The sequence below is a fragment of the Chlorocebus sabaeus genome, chromosome 14, assembly GCF_047675955.1.
Source record: "Chlorocebus sabaeus isolate Y175 chromosome 14, mChlSab1.0.hap1, whole genome shotgun sequence".
NCBI classification, from domain to species: domain Eukaryota; kingdom Metazoa; phylum Chordata; class Mammalia; order Primates; family Cercopithecidae; genus Chlorocebus; species Chlorocebus sabaeus.
Window position 1 is genome coordinate 25,994,582 of NC_132917.1, and position 12,329 is coordinate 26,006,910.

General features: G+C 41.4%; 1 protein-coding gene across 13 annotated transcripts in view; it reads right to left on the reverse strand.

The window, feature by feature from the left end:
* The window catches only part of ADGRF3 (adhesion G protein-coupled receptor F3), a 40,021-nt gene that overhangs the window by 12,543 nt on the left and 15,149 nt on the right, over positions 1-12,329 (reverse strand). For 3 of the 13 annotated variants that reach the window (XM_073022858.1, XM_073022856.1, XM_073022860.1), the window contains one exon: positions 7,852-7,968. The exons of 8 other annotated variants lie outside the window; for them this stretch is intronic. The gene's annotated coding sequence lies outside the window, so the exon portion shown is untranslated. Of the gene's footprint in view, positions 1-3,719; positions 3,839-7,851; positions 7,969-12,329 lie in introns of all 13 variants that reach the window. 2 more of the 13 variants (XM_038006669.2, XM_038006667.2) reach the window with 1 other exon arrangement.

Sequence of the window (12,329 nt, forward strand, 5' to 3'; positions counted from 1 at the left end):
ACAACCAAAATGTCTATTAAAAAGGGAGAGCTTATATAAATCTTGGATTTCCAAACAATACATTACTAAAGTTGTGTGGGAAAAGTGAAGTAGCTGTATTTTGGAGTGATCTCCAATATAGTTAGTGAAGTTTAAATATATGTTATGTGTATTATGCTCCCATGTATGTAAACAAAATGAATCTATTTAAGATGCTTGTACTTGTATATCCCTAGAATATTTCTGGAAGAATACATCAGAAATCTGGCAATAGTTGTTGCTTCTGGGGAAAGGGATTAAGGGTCTGGATGGGTCTGTGTGCTGTTTCATATATAGTTTTTCTAATCATAGGCATTTTTTTAAATAAAAAAAAAGTTGATTTAAACACACACACAAAGTACGAAGTACCTATGGTAGAAATATAGCCCCATTGCATTTCCACCTCCACCTCCACCTCCAATCCCCCCTTGCCAGTTTTGCTGCTAATGGAAGAGCAGACACACAGAACAAATACATGCATGGGAGCAATCACTCTTGTAAATAGCGGATTTCAGAAAACATGAAAATGGTGGAGAATCTGGTTTGAGAACCAGAGAGAGAAGTGAGAGGGAAAACACAGGTGCTGGAGGTAGGATGCTATTAGCATGCTGGGTGCTATCTGTTGCAGCTATAGGCAGTCTCAGATGGGCCAAGAGGATGTGGGACATCAACAGCATCTGCAGCAGTTCCCAAATGGAGTCTGTCAAGGCATGAAGTGGTCCTGGACCATGCTCAACAGGGTCTGTTGAGGACCAGGAACTACACAAGTGAGAGGTAGACTGAGACCCAGAAGAGTGGCTGTTTCAGTGCCGAGGGGAGACTGAGCCATGGCAGTCCCCACTTAGGAGAGGCAAGGACGGCCTCCAGTGGAGGGAAAGCTGTTCATCCATCAGCATGAACACTGAAGGTTCATGTTCACGTAACATGTAACTCCGGGGACATGAGAAAGCTAACAGAGGCCGGGTGTGGCGGCTAACACCTGTAATCCCAGCACTTTGGGAGGCCGAGGCAGGCGGATCACCTGAGGTCAGGAGTTCAGGACCAGCCTGGCCAACATGGTGAAAACCTGTCTCTACTAAAAATACAAAAAATTAGCCAGGGGTGGTGGTGGGCACCTGTAATCCCAGCTACTCGGGAGACTGAGGCATGAGAATTGCTTGAACCCAGGAGGTGGAGGTTGCAGTGAGCCAAGATGGCACCACTGCACTCCAGCCTGGGCAACAGAGTGAGACACCATCTCTCTCTCTCTCTCTCTATAAATATTATTTTATATATAATATATATAATAATAATATATATATAAATAAAAATAAAAATAAAAATATGTATATATATAAATCTTAGTCTTATGGACTGATCAGTTTCATGGGGAGTCAGGAAGCACCCACAGGCTGAATCAGGTCTTAGGCAGAGTGGAGTTCAAACCAACAGGGACTTATTGCTGCCACCTATGTAATCCCAAGTCCAAAGTGAACCACAAGGTGATTGTCCTTTGTCCCTCCAATATACATACTGATTTTTGGAAACTAATCAGTTTTTAACTGCTGGCAGCTTTTCTGAGCTCCTAGGTTGCTTCCTGGACACCTCTAAACACGGATTGTGAAGGCTGCTGGTAAGCAGTGCTCCCTTACTTCATTTTTATTTTTTAAAGACAGGGTCCCGTTATGTTGTTCAGGCTGGCCTCGAAGTCCTGGACCAAAGTGATTCTCCCACCTCAGCCTGCCCAAGTAGTTGGGATTACAGGCGTGAGCCACCACTGGACCTGGCCTCCAGTTTTTTTTTTTTTTTTTTTTTTTTTAGAGAGAGTCTTACTCTGTTGCCCAGGGTAGAGTACAATGGTACAATCTTGGCTCACTACAACCTCCACCTCCCAGGTTTAAGTGATTCTCCTGCCTCAGCCTCGCAAGTAGCTGGGATTATGGGCGCCCATCACCACACTGGGATAATTTTATATTTTTAGTAGAGATGGAGTTTTACCATGTTGGCCAGGCGGGTCTCAAACTCCTGGCCTCAAGAGATCCACCTGCCTCAGCCTCCCAAAGTGCTAGGATTCAGGCCTGAGTCACCGCGCCCGGCCTCCATTACTTCTTATAGAAAGTAATTGCTGGGGCCAGGTGTGGTGACTCATGCCTGTAATCCTGGCACTTTGGGAGGCTGAGGCGGGTGGATTGCTTAAGGTCCAGGAGTTCAAGGCCAGCCTGGGCAACATGACAAAACCTCAATATGGCAAAACTTCATCTCTACAAAAAATTAGCTGGGTGTGGTGGCATATGCTTGTAGTCCCAGCTACATGGGAGGCTGAGGTGGGACGATCACCTGAGCCCAGAAGGTCAAAGCCATAGTGAGCTGTGATTGTGCCACTGTGCTCCAGCCTGGGCAACAGAGCCAGACCCTGTCTCAAAAAAAAAAAAAAAAAAAAAAAAAAAAGAGAGAGAGAGAAAGTAACTGCTGGGGTTGCTGCATATTAGTTACCTCTATGAACTAGACCTTGAATCTCGGTGTATTTTTTCTAACTTTTAGGTTCTGGGGTACAAGTGCAGGTTTGTTACATAGGTAAACTTGAGTCATGGGGGTTTGTTGTACAGATTATTTCACCACCCAGGTATTAAGCCTAGTACCCATTTAGTTATTTTCCTGATCCTCTCCCTCCACCCTCTGAAAGGCCCCAGTGTGTGTTGTTCCCCTCTATGTGTCCATGTGTTTTCATCATTTAGCTCCCACTTACAAGTAAAAATATGTGGTATTTGGTTTTCTGTTCCTGTGTTAGTTTGCTAAGGATAATGGCCTCCAGCTCCATCCATGTCCCTGCAAAAGACATGATCTCATTCTTTCTTATGGCTGCATAGTATTCCATGGTATATATGTACCACATTTTCTTTATCCAGTCTATCATCGACGGGCATTTAGGTTGATTCCATGTTTTTGCTACTATGAACAGTGCTGCAGTGAATATCCACATGCATGTGTCTTTATAAAAGAATGATTTATATACCGTTGGGTGTAGACCCAGTAATGGGATTGCTGGGTAGAATGGTATTTCTGTCTTTAGGTCTTTCAGGAATTGCCACTGTCTTCCACAATGGCTGAACTAATTTACACTCCCGCCAACAGTGTATAAGCATTCCTTTTTCTTCGCAACCTCGCCAGCATCTGTTAATTTTTGGCTTTTTAGTAACAGCCATTCTGACTGGGATCTTGGTGTATTTGCACAAATACAATTTGGGTTCAGAGGTCATGGCAGCTATAGGATTTCTGCTGGGTGCTACCAAGCTGTGGCCAGTGGCGGCGGCCACATCATGGGACATGTGTAGAAAGAAGGGGAAATACACAGCTGTTCACCCAGCTGCAGCACAATTCCAGTAACGGCGAGTCAGCTAACCCTCGGCTGACGCAGAAAACTCTAATATAGAAAGTGTGTTCAAAATTGTTTGATGCTATAAAATTACTGATCTGTGAAATATTTGACAAGAAGAGGTATTTTAACAAAAAGCTGGACGCATTATATATGTCTTTATAAGAAAAAACGTATTTCTGACATTAAAATGTTAAAAGAAATGGTATAAAGTTATTCAGAAGGAATAATGGCAGCCTTAGATCTATAATTTAAGTATCTAACTCTGGACCTTAGAATGAGATCCCATATTTGCTCTCTGGGACTGTTCAGAAAACCCTGCTTCAGGGTTTATATTAAAACTATGTACCTCAAGAGCACAACTTGGAGAAGCTGAAGAAACTCATGGAATTTCTGATGCTTTCTTTGATTCTTACAGGACGTGGGGACTTCACAAAAGTTTCATGTTGACCTTATATAGGAATAAACCTATGGAGAGACCAGGACATTAGAGTGGAGAAGAACTGTTTCTTCTAAAGATAAAATAATTTCAAATCCTTAAGCCAGGATTTAGCCAGTCTGTGGTATTCTGTTATTGCAACACAAAACGGACTCAGAGTCCTTACAACCTAATCACCTCTTAAAGGTCTCCACCTCTCAATGCTGTGGCATTAGGGATTAAGTTTCCAACACATGAACTTTGGGGGACACATTCAAACCACAGCATGGTAGAAAAGTGGTCATGAGGTTAGGAATGGGATTAATGAGCCTTGTGATTCAAGACAACCACTTCATCTTTCAAGACCTCAGTTTTCAAATCAATAAAATAGAGTTAAAATATATGGTCTTTGCAGTATTTAAAAGTGTTGTTCCATTTCTTTCCGGTTTTCATGGTTTCTAAAATAAAATCCACAGCCATATAACTCATTGATCCCCTATAAGTAATGTATCATTTTCCTTTGGCTGCTTTCAAGATTTTTTCTTTTAGTTTTTAGCAGTTATGATGTGTTTAAGGTGGGCTTTCTTTGGACTTATCCTTTATGGAGTTGGTGACCCTTTGCATCTGTAGATTTATGTCTTTCATCAGCCACTATTTCAAATTGTTTTTCTGCACTGAATTATTTCTCCTCTTCTCTGGAACTCTAACGACTCAACTATTAGGCTTTTTCTTTTTTTTATTTTTTGAGACGGAGTCTCATTCTGTTGCCTAGGCTAGAGTGCAGTGGTGCAATCTCTGCTCACTGCAACCTCCGCCTCCCACGTTCAAGTGATTCTCCTGCCTCAGCCTCCAAATAGCTGGGACTACAGGCGCATGCCACCACACCTGGCTCATTTTTTTGTATTTTTAGTAGAGACGGGGTTTCACCCTATTAGCCAAGATGGTCTCGATCTCCTGACCTCATGATCTGCCTCCCAAAGTGCTGGGATTACAGGCATGAGCTGCCACGTCTGGCTGCCTTTTTAGTATTTTATCCACAGATCTCAGTGGCTCTGTTCAATTTTTTTTTTATTATTATTAAAGTTCTAGGGTACATGTGCACAATGTGCAGATTTGTTACATATGTATACATGTGCCATGTTGGTTTGCTGCACCCATTAACTCATCATTTACATTAGGTATATCTCCTAATGCTATCCCTCCCCCCACCCCACGACAGGCCCCAGTGTGTGATGTTCCTCTTCCTGTGTCCAAGTGTTTTCATTGTTCAATTCCCACCTACAAGTGAGAACATGTGGTGTTTGGTTTTCTGTTCTTGGCATAGTTTGCTGAGAATGATGGTTCCCAGCTGCACCCATGTTCCTACAAAGGACATGAACTCATTCTTTTTTATGGCTGCATAGTATTCCATGGTGTATATGTGCCACATTTCTTAATTCTGTTCAGTTTTTCAATCTTTTTTTCTGTTTTTCAGATTGGATCATTTCTACTGATCTATCTTCAAGTTGACTGACTTTTTCCTCTGTCATCTCTGTTCTGCTGTTAAGCCTGGATAGACAGAATAATGACCACCCAAAGATGTCCATGTACTAATCCCTAGAACTTCTGGATATGTAAATGTATATGTCAAAAGGGATTTTGCAGATGTGATTAAATTATGAATATTGAGAGGGAGATTATCACGGATAATCTGCGTGGGCCCAATGTAATCACAAGGTCCTTGTAAAAGGGAGACAGGAATGTGAGAAACAAAAAAGCAGAGGTTGGACTGATGCAGCACTTTATTTATGTATTTATTTTTTGAGACAGGGTCTCACTCTGTTGCCCAGGCTGGAGTTCAGTGGCACAATCATGGCTAACTGCAGTCTTGACCTCATGGGCTCAAGTAAGCCTCAGCCTTCTGGGTAGCTGGGACCACAGGTGTGTGTCATCATGCTTGGCCAACTTTTATTTTTATTTTTTGTAGAGACGGGGGGTCTTGCTATGTTGCCCAGGCTGGTCTCAAACTCCTGGGCTCAAATGATCCTCCTGCTTTGGTCTCCCAAAGTTCTGGGATGACAAGTGTGAGCCACTGTGTTCAGTGAAACTGATGCACTTCAAAGATAAAGGAAAGGGCAAGGACTGATGACAGGCTCCAGAAGTTGGAAAGAGCAAGGAAATGGATTCTTCCCTGCAGTCTCCAGAAGAAATGCAGGTCTGCTGACATCTTGATTTTACCTCTATAAGATTCATTTCACACTTCTCATTCTCAAAACACATCACATTACATAATACATTTGTTCTGCTTTAAGTTACTACATTTGTAGCTATTTGTTATAGCAGCCATGATAGTAATTTAATACAGAGCTCATGCAATAACTTTTACATTTTTGGTTATTATATATTTCAGTTCTAAAGTTCCCATTTGGTTCTTCTTTACATTTTCTATTTCCTCCTTGAGACTTTTCGCCTTTTCTTCAGTTTTTAAAACAATGTTCACATTTACTCATGGCACTTTTGTAATAGGTACTTTAATGTCTTTTTTAGATAATTCCAACATATTTGCCATCTCAGAATTGGTATCTGTTGATTGTTTTTTTCCATGTGAGTTGAGATTTCCAGGTTCTTCAAATGCCAGTTAATTTTGAGTTTTATCCCAGAAATTTTGAATATTATGAGACTCTGGATCTTGTTTAAAACCTGTGGGAAGTGTTAATGTTTCTTTTTTAGTAGGTAATCTACCTGGCTTGGTTCAACCACAAGTTCTCATTAACCTACTGTGGACTGTGCTTTCAACATCAATTCTCATTTCAAAACCTTTACAGTGCTATTCACATCTTCTGCAGACATGTGCCACCCGGTGGCCGGTCTGGGGCCTGTGTGATGGATGGTCTATCTCTTGGTGCAGTTGTGCTGGTGGTTTGTGGTTTAGGGTCAGATCCACGCAATGTACAACTGGGAAGTGATCCCAGGAGCTCATAAAACGGTATGGGGTCATCTTCTTGTCCTCTTCCTTTCTGGTCATTCTGATACTTTCTGGTTCCCTGGGACTCCTCTTTTTGATTCTCTGGCCAGAAATCCAGGGCTTTATTTCCCTGCTCTACGATGCACTTCCTGTATCTGTTCACAGGTGGGGCCTTGCAGCAGAGAGAAAAAGCAATGGAGGTTTGCCTTGCCCTCTTAGCACCATACATTCTGATCAGAGGAAGTTCCTCTCCCTCAGAGTTCTAGGCTCCTGCGGATCCTCACCGCCACTGCTGCCATGCGATTGTTTGGAGGCTGGGTGTGAAAGAACAAAGAAAAAAGAAAAAAAAAAAGTGGAATTTCCTCCACTCTCTCTGAGTGTTAGGGTCTTCCTTCCCTCTCCTTGAGCCAGACCTAGGGGGTTTCTTCTGTAGTTCTATCTGTGCAATTGCACATTTATGGGTTTGGGGTTGCCTTGAGTTCAGGCCAGTGCATACCTGAAGAAAAAATGTGAAGCTCACCACCAGTTCAGTGGTATTTTGAATTCTGGACTTCTTCCCCAATCCACCTGCTACTGTTTACTTTCTAGAGTCCTCAAGTATCAGTTCTGTGCAATCTTTCCAGGTGTATAGCTTCACTCAGTGGGAGAGACAGGGTGGAGGATGCTTACTCCATCTTTCCTAGAACTGGGCCCCTGCATCTCACAATTTTGATATGTATTTTTATTATCACTTCATTCAAAATATTTTCTGATTTCCCTTTTGATTTCTTCTTTGTTGGCTACTTAGAAGTGTTATGTCTTAATTTCTAAACAAAAGAAATTATCTGGTTATATTTTTGTCCCTGCTTTTAGCTTGATTACATTCTTGTCAGAGAAGATAATCGTTACGATTATCAATCTTTAATATTTTTTGAGGTTAGTTTTATGGGCCAGCATATGGTCAGCTTTTGTAAGTGTTCTATACGTAATAAAAAAGTATGTGTGGCCGGGTGCGGTGGCTCGCACCTGTAATCACTTTAGGAGGCCAAGGCAGGTGGATCACCTGAGGGGAGGGGTTCGAGACCAGCCTGGCTGGCCAACATGATGAAACCCTGTCTCTACTAAAAACACAAAAATTACCTGGGCGTGGTGGTGTGCACCTGTAATCCCAGCTACTCAGGAGGCTGAATCAGGAGAATGGTTTGAACTCAGAGGCAGAGGTTGCAGTGAGCCGAGATTGCATCACTTCACTCCAGCCTGGGTGAAAGAGCAAAACTCCATCTCAAAAAAAAAACCAAAGTATGTGTATTCTGAGCCGAGCATGGTGGTGTGTACCCATAGTCCCAGCTACTTGGGAGGCTGAGGTGGAAGAATCACCTGAGCCCAAGGGTGTGAGCTGCGGTGAGCTATGATTGTACCACTGTACTCCTGCCTGGGTGCAGAGTGAGACCAATCTCTAAAACACAAAAAACAAGAGGCAAAAACAAAACAAAAGAAACAAACAAAAAACCTTTAGATATCTGTTATAAATAGTGTGTATTTTGGTTTAGTTTTATTCTTTTAATCAGTTATGACTACCTTTACCTTTATCAAATCATTTATGCTGTTTATAGTCAATTATAACTACTGATAAGTTTAAACTTGTCTATGTGTTTTCTATTTAGTCCACTTTTTCTTCTCCTTTTTTCTCCCTTATTTCCCTCTTTTGAGTTAATTTCTTTTTATAATTATCTCATTTGAACTCCTCCCCCATTAGTTTTTAGTTACACATATTTTTACTACTTATTTAGAAAGTTTCTTTGGAGATGATAAAATGCATCTTTGACACCTCAACTCTAACTTCTTTTATTCCCCAAACTTCTACACTGGAATGTGTTAAAATAGAAATCTGTTCAGTAGTTGGGTAAACGAGTTGGCTTGTGAGGGGACAGACATTTTAGACACTGGGAACCACAATGACAAAGCACATAGGTATGATGCAGATTGTTGTGAGGTCAGAGAACTACAGTACTGCAGTTTGGGATCATTGCTGCCAGAGGTGTGAATAAAAATGGAAGTGGAATTAGATTATAAAGGCTATCCAGACTGGAAAGCAGGATGGGAAGCCAACAAAGTGGTTGCTAGAGAGCAACTACTTGAAAAGAAATAGCACAAAACAAAAAGTGATGAATACAAAATTAGGCCAGGCATGGTGACTCACACCTGTAATTCCAGCACTTCAGGAGGCCAAGGTGGGTGGGTCCCATAAGCTCAGAAGTTCAAGACCAGCCTGGGCAACATGGTGAAACCCCATCTCTACAAAAAATAGAAAAACTAGCTAGGCATGGTAGTGTGCGCCTATAGTCCCAGCTACTTGGGAGGCTGAGGTGGGAGGATCACCTGAGCCCAGGAGGTCAAGGCTGCAGTGAGCTATGATCACGCTATTGCTCTCCAGCCTGGACAACAGAGTGAGAGTCGGTCTCAAAAAATATATACATACATATATATATATTCAAACTTTATGTTAATATTTTTTGTTTTTGCAGAGACAGGGTCTCACTATGAAACTCCTGGCCTCAAGCAATCCTCCCACCTCAGCCTCCCAAAGTGCTGGGATTATAGGCACTAGCCTCCATGCCTAGCCTTCAAACTTCAAAGATTAAGAAAGTTTTAAATTTTGTATTATAACTGTATTGTTTGCTTATTTGTTTCTCCAACAAGATAAATTGAAAGTTAATTCAAACTTGAATGCCTAAGGAACCACAGGTATTCATTAACACTCCCTCCTCTCCTAGGAAAATACTTCCTTCCAGGTTTTCCCTAAACCTTCCACCTCCTTAATACTTGTAACCAGTGAAATACTTCCTAGACTTATTGCCTCTACTCCAGAACCATTCACAGTGCTCTTTGGAGAGCATGTTTTATTGTAAGCAAGATTATTTCCAGTATCAAATTTTTCTTAGAACACTCAAGTTAATCCCTTATAAATATCCTTTGATTAGAAAGCAAGATGGGCTCCTTGAGTCCAGTTGGTATTACGATGTAGGTGGAGGCCATTTGATGGGTCACAATTGCTGAACATAAAAGAATTGATCATACAATACCTAGGCCTCATAAAAATGAGACTAGGTACCAACCTGTCTCCTTAAATCTGGGGTAGGATCAGTTTGGACCTTTATCTCCGAACTAAAGAATAAATCCCACCGGCCGGGCACGATGGTTCACGCCTATAATCCCAGCACTTTGGGAGGCTGAGGTGGGTGGACTGGCTGAGCTCAGGAGTTCGTGACCAGCATGGGCAACACCATGAAACCCCATCTCTACTAAAATATAAAAAATTAGCCAGGCATGGTGGCATGCACCTTTAGTCTCAGCTACTTGGGAGGCAGGAGAATCGTTTGAACCCGGAAGGTGAAGGTTGCAGTGAGCTGAGATTGCGCCACTGTACTCCAGCCTGGGGGACAGAGTGAGACTATGTCTCAAAAATAAAATAAAATAAAAATAAATAAATAAATAAATAAATAAATAAATAAATAAAAGAATAAATTCCACCAAATAGGAGTTTTCAGTCAAACTTTGATTTTAGATTATCAAAGCAATGCAGGCTTGTCAAAAAAATTAAAACAATTGAGACATCTGTCATTCAGAAACCAAAAATACTTATGGCTCCCTTTTTAATCAAGAAATGAACCAAAGTATATACTTTGCCTATCAGTTGTTTACTTAAAAAGTGTTATGTTTCCGCTGGGCGCGGTGGCTCACGCCTGTAATCCCAGCACTTTGGGAGGCTGAGGCAGGCAGATCACTAGGTCAGGAGATCTAGACCATCCTGGCTAACACGGTGAAACCCTGTCTTTACTAAAAATACAAAAAAATTAGCCGGGCATGGTGGTGGGCGCCTGTAGTCCCAGCTAGTTGGGAGGCTGAGGCAGCAGAATGGCGAACCTGGGAGGCAGAGCTTGCAGTGAGCCAAGATTGCACTACTGCGCTCCAGCGTGGGCGACACAGCGAGACTCCGTCTCAAAAAAAAAAAAAAAAAAAAAGTGTTACATTTCTTGTTCTTATTTTTAAAGATCAAATAACCAGAACTATTCACATTGCTCACACACACACACAAGAAATATACAAAGATTTTTTTAACCTGAATATCATTCTCTGATTGTTTTTTTTCTTGAGAACTTGTGAATTAAAAAAAAAAAAAAATTAGGCCAAATACAGTAGCTCATGCCTGTAATCCCAGCACTTTGGGAGGCCGAGGTAGATGGATCACCTGAGGTCAGGAGTTCGAGACCAGCCTGGCCAACATGGTGAAACTCTATCTCTACTAAAAATACAAAAATTAACTGGGCGTGGTGGTACGTCCCTGTAATTCCAGCTACTTAGGAGGCTGAGGCAGGAGAATCGCTTGAACCCAGGAGGTGGAGGTTGCAGTGAGCCAAGATTGTGCTACTGCACTCCAGCCTGGGCGACAGAGTGAGACTCCATCTCAAAAAAAAAAATTTTTTTTAAATAAATGTATTAAAGAATGACTCCAGAAGTGGAAATAACCTGACACTCATCAGTAGTGGAATGGATAAATAAACTGTAGATAGGTATGCAATCTACTACCATACAGAAACATAAATGAATGAACTGGGGCTATATGCATCAATATCAAAACAATGTTGAGTGCAAAAAATGTCCTAAGAGGTTAGAAACAGAGGGATGCCATTTAAGTAAATCACATATACACACGCAAGCACAAAAATAATACTATTTTGAATCCAGATATGAACACACATAATAGCAGTTAAAAAATATAAATGTAAATGACAAGTTAAAAAAAAGAGGTTAACTCCCAGGAGAAAAGGAACAGGATGGTGAAGAGCTGCAGCTATACGTGAAATGTATAAAAAAATAAAAAGCTGGGCGGGCGCGGTGGCTCAAGCCTGTAATCCCAGCACTTTGGGAGGCCGAGGCTGGCGGATCAGGAGGTCAGGAGATCGAGACCATCCTGGCTGACACAGTGAAACCTCGTCTCTACTAAAAAAAATACAAAGAAATTAGCCAGGCATGGTGGCGGGCGCCTGTAGTCCCAGCTACTTGGGAGACTGAGACAGGAGAATGGCGTGAACCAGGGAGGCGGAGCTTGCAGTGAACCGAGATCGCGCCACTGCACTCCAGCCTGGGTGACAGAGCGAGACTCCATCTCAAAAAATAAATAAATAAATTAATTAAATAAAAATAAAAATAAATAAACAAAAAGCTTTGGCGCACATATGGTGAAAGGTTAACGTCTGTTATTTCCTGGTGGTATATGAACATCAAACATATTACTTTCTATATGGTATAGTTGAGATAAAGAATGATGATCATGATGATAAATAAAGAGGGATTAGGAACCTTTCTGTTCATGGGCTATGCCTGGTCTGAATTCATAAGAGAGCATTTGATTCATCCTTATGCGTTTTCTACTAACAGATTTATGGATACAACATGTAATATATCTTTAAAGGCACAGATACATACATGTCTTTTTTTTCAGTTGGAAACATTTTAAATATTTTAAGACAAAAAATGAGCATGGACTCTTTTTTTTTTTAATAAACACATATATACATGTCTAATGGCCAAAGTGCACTAAGGAAATGAGCTCCTGA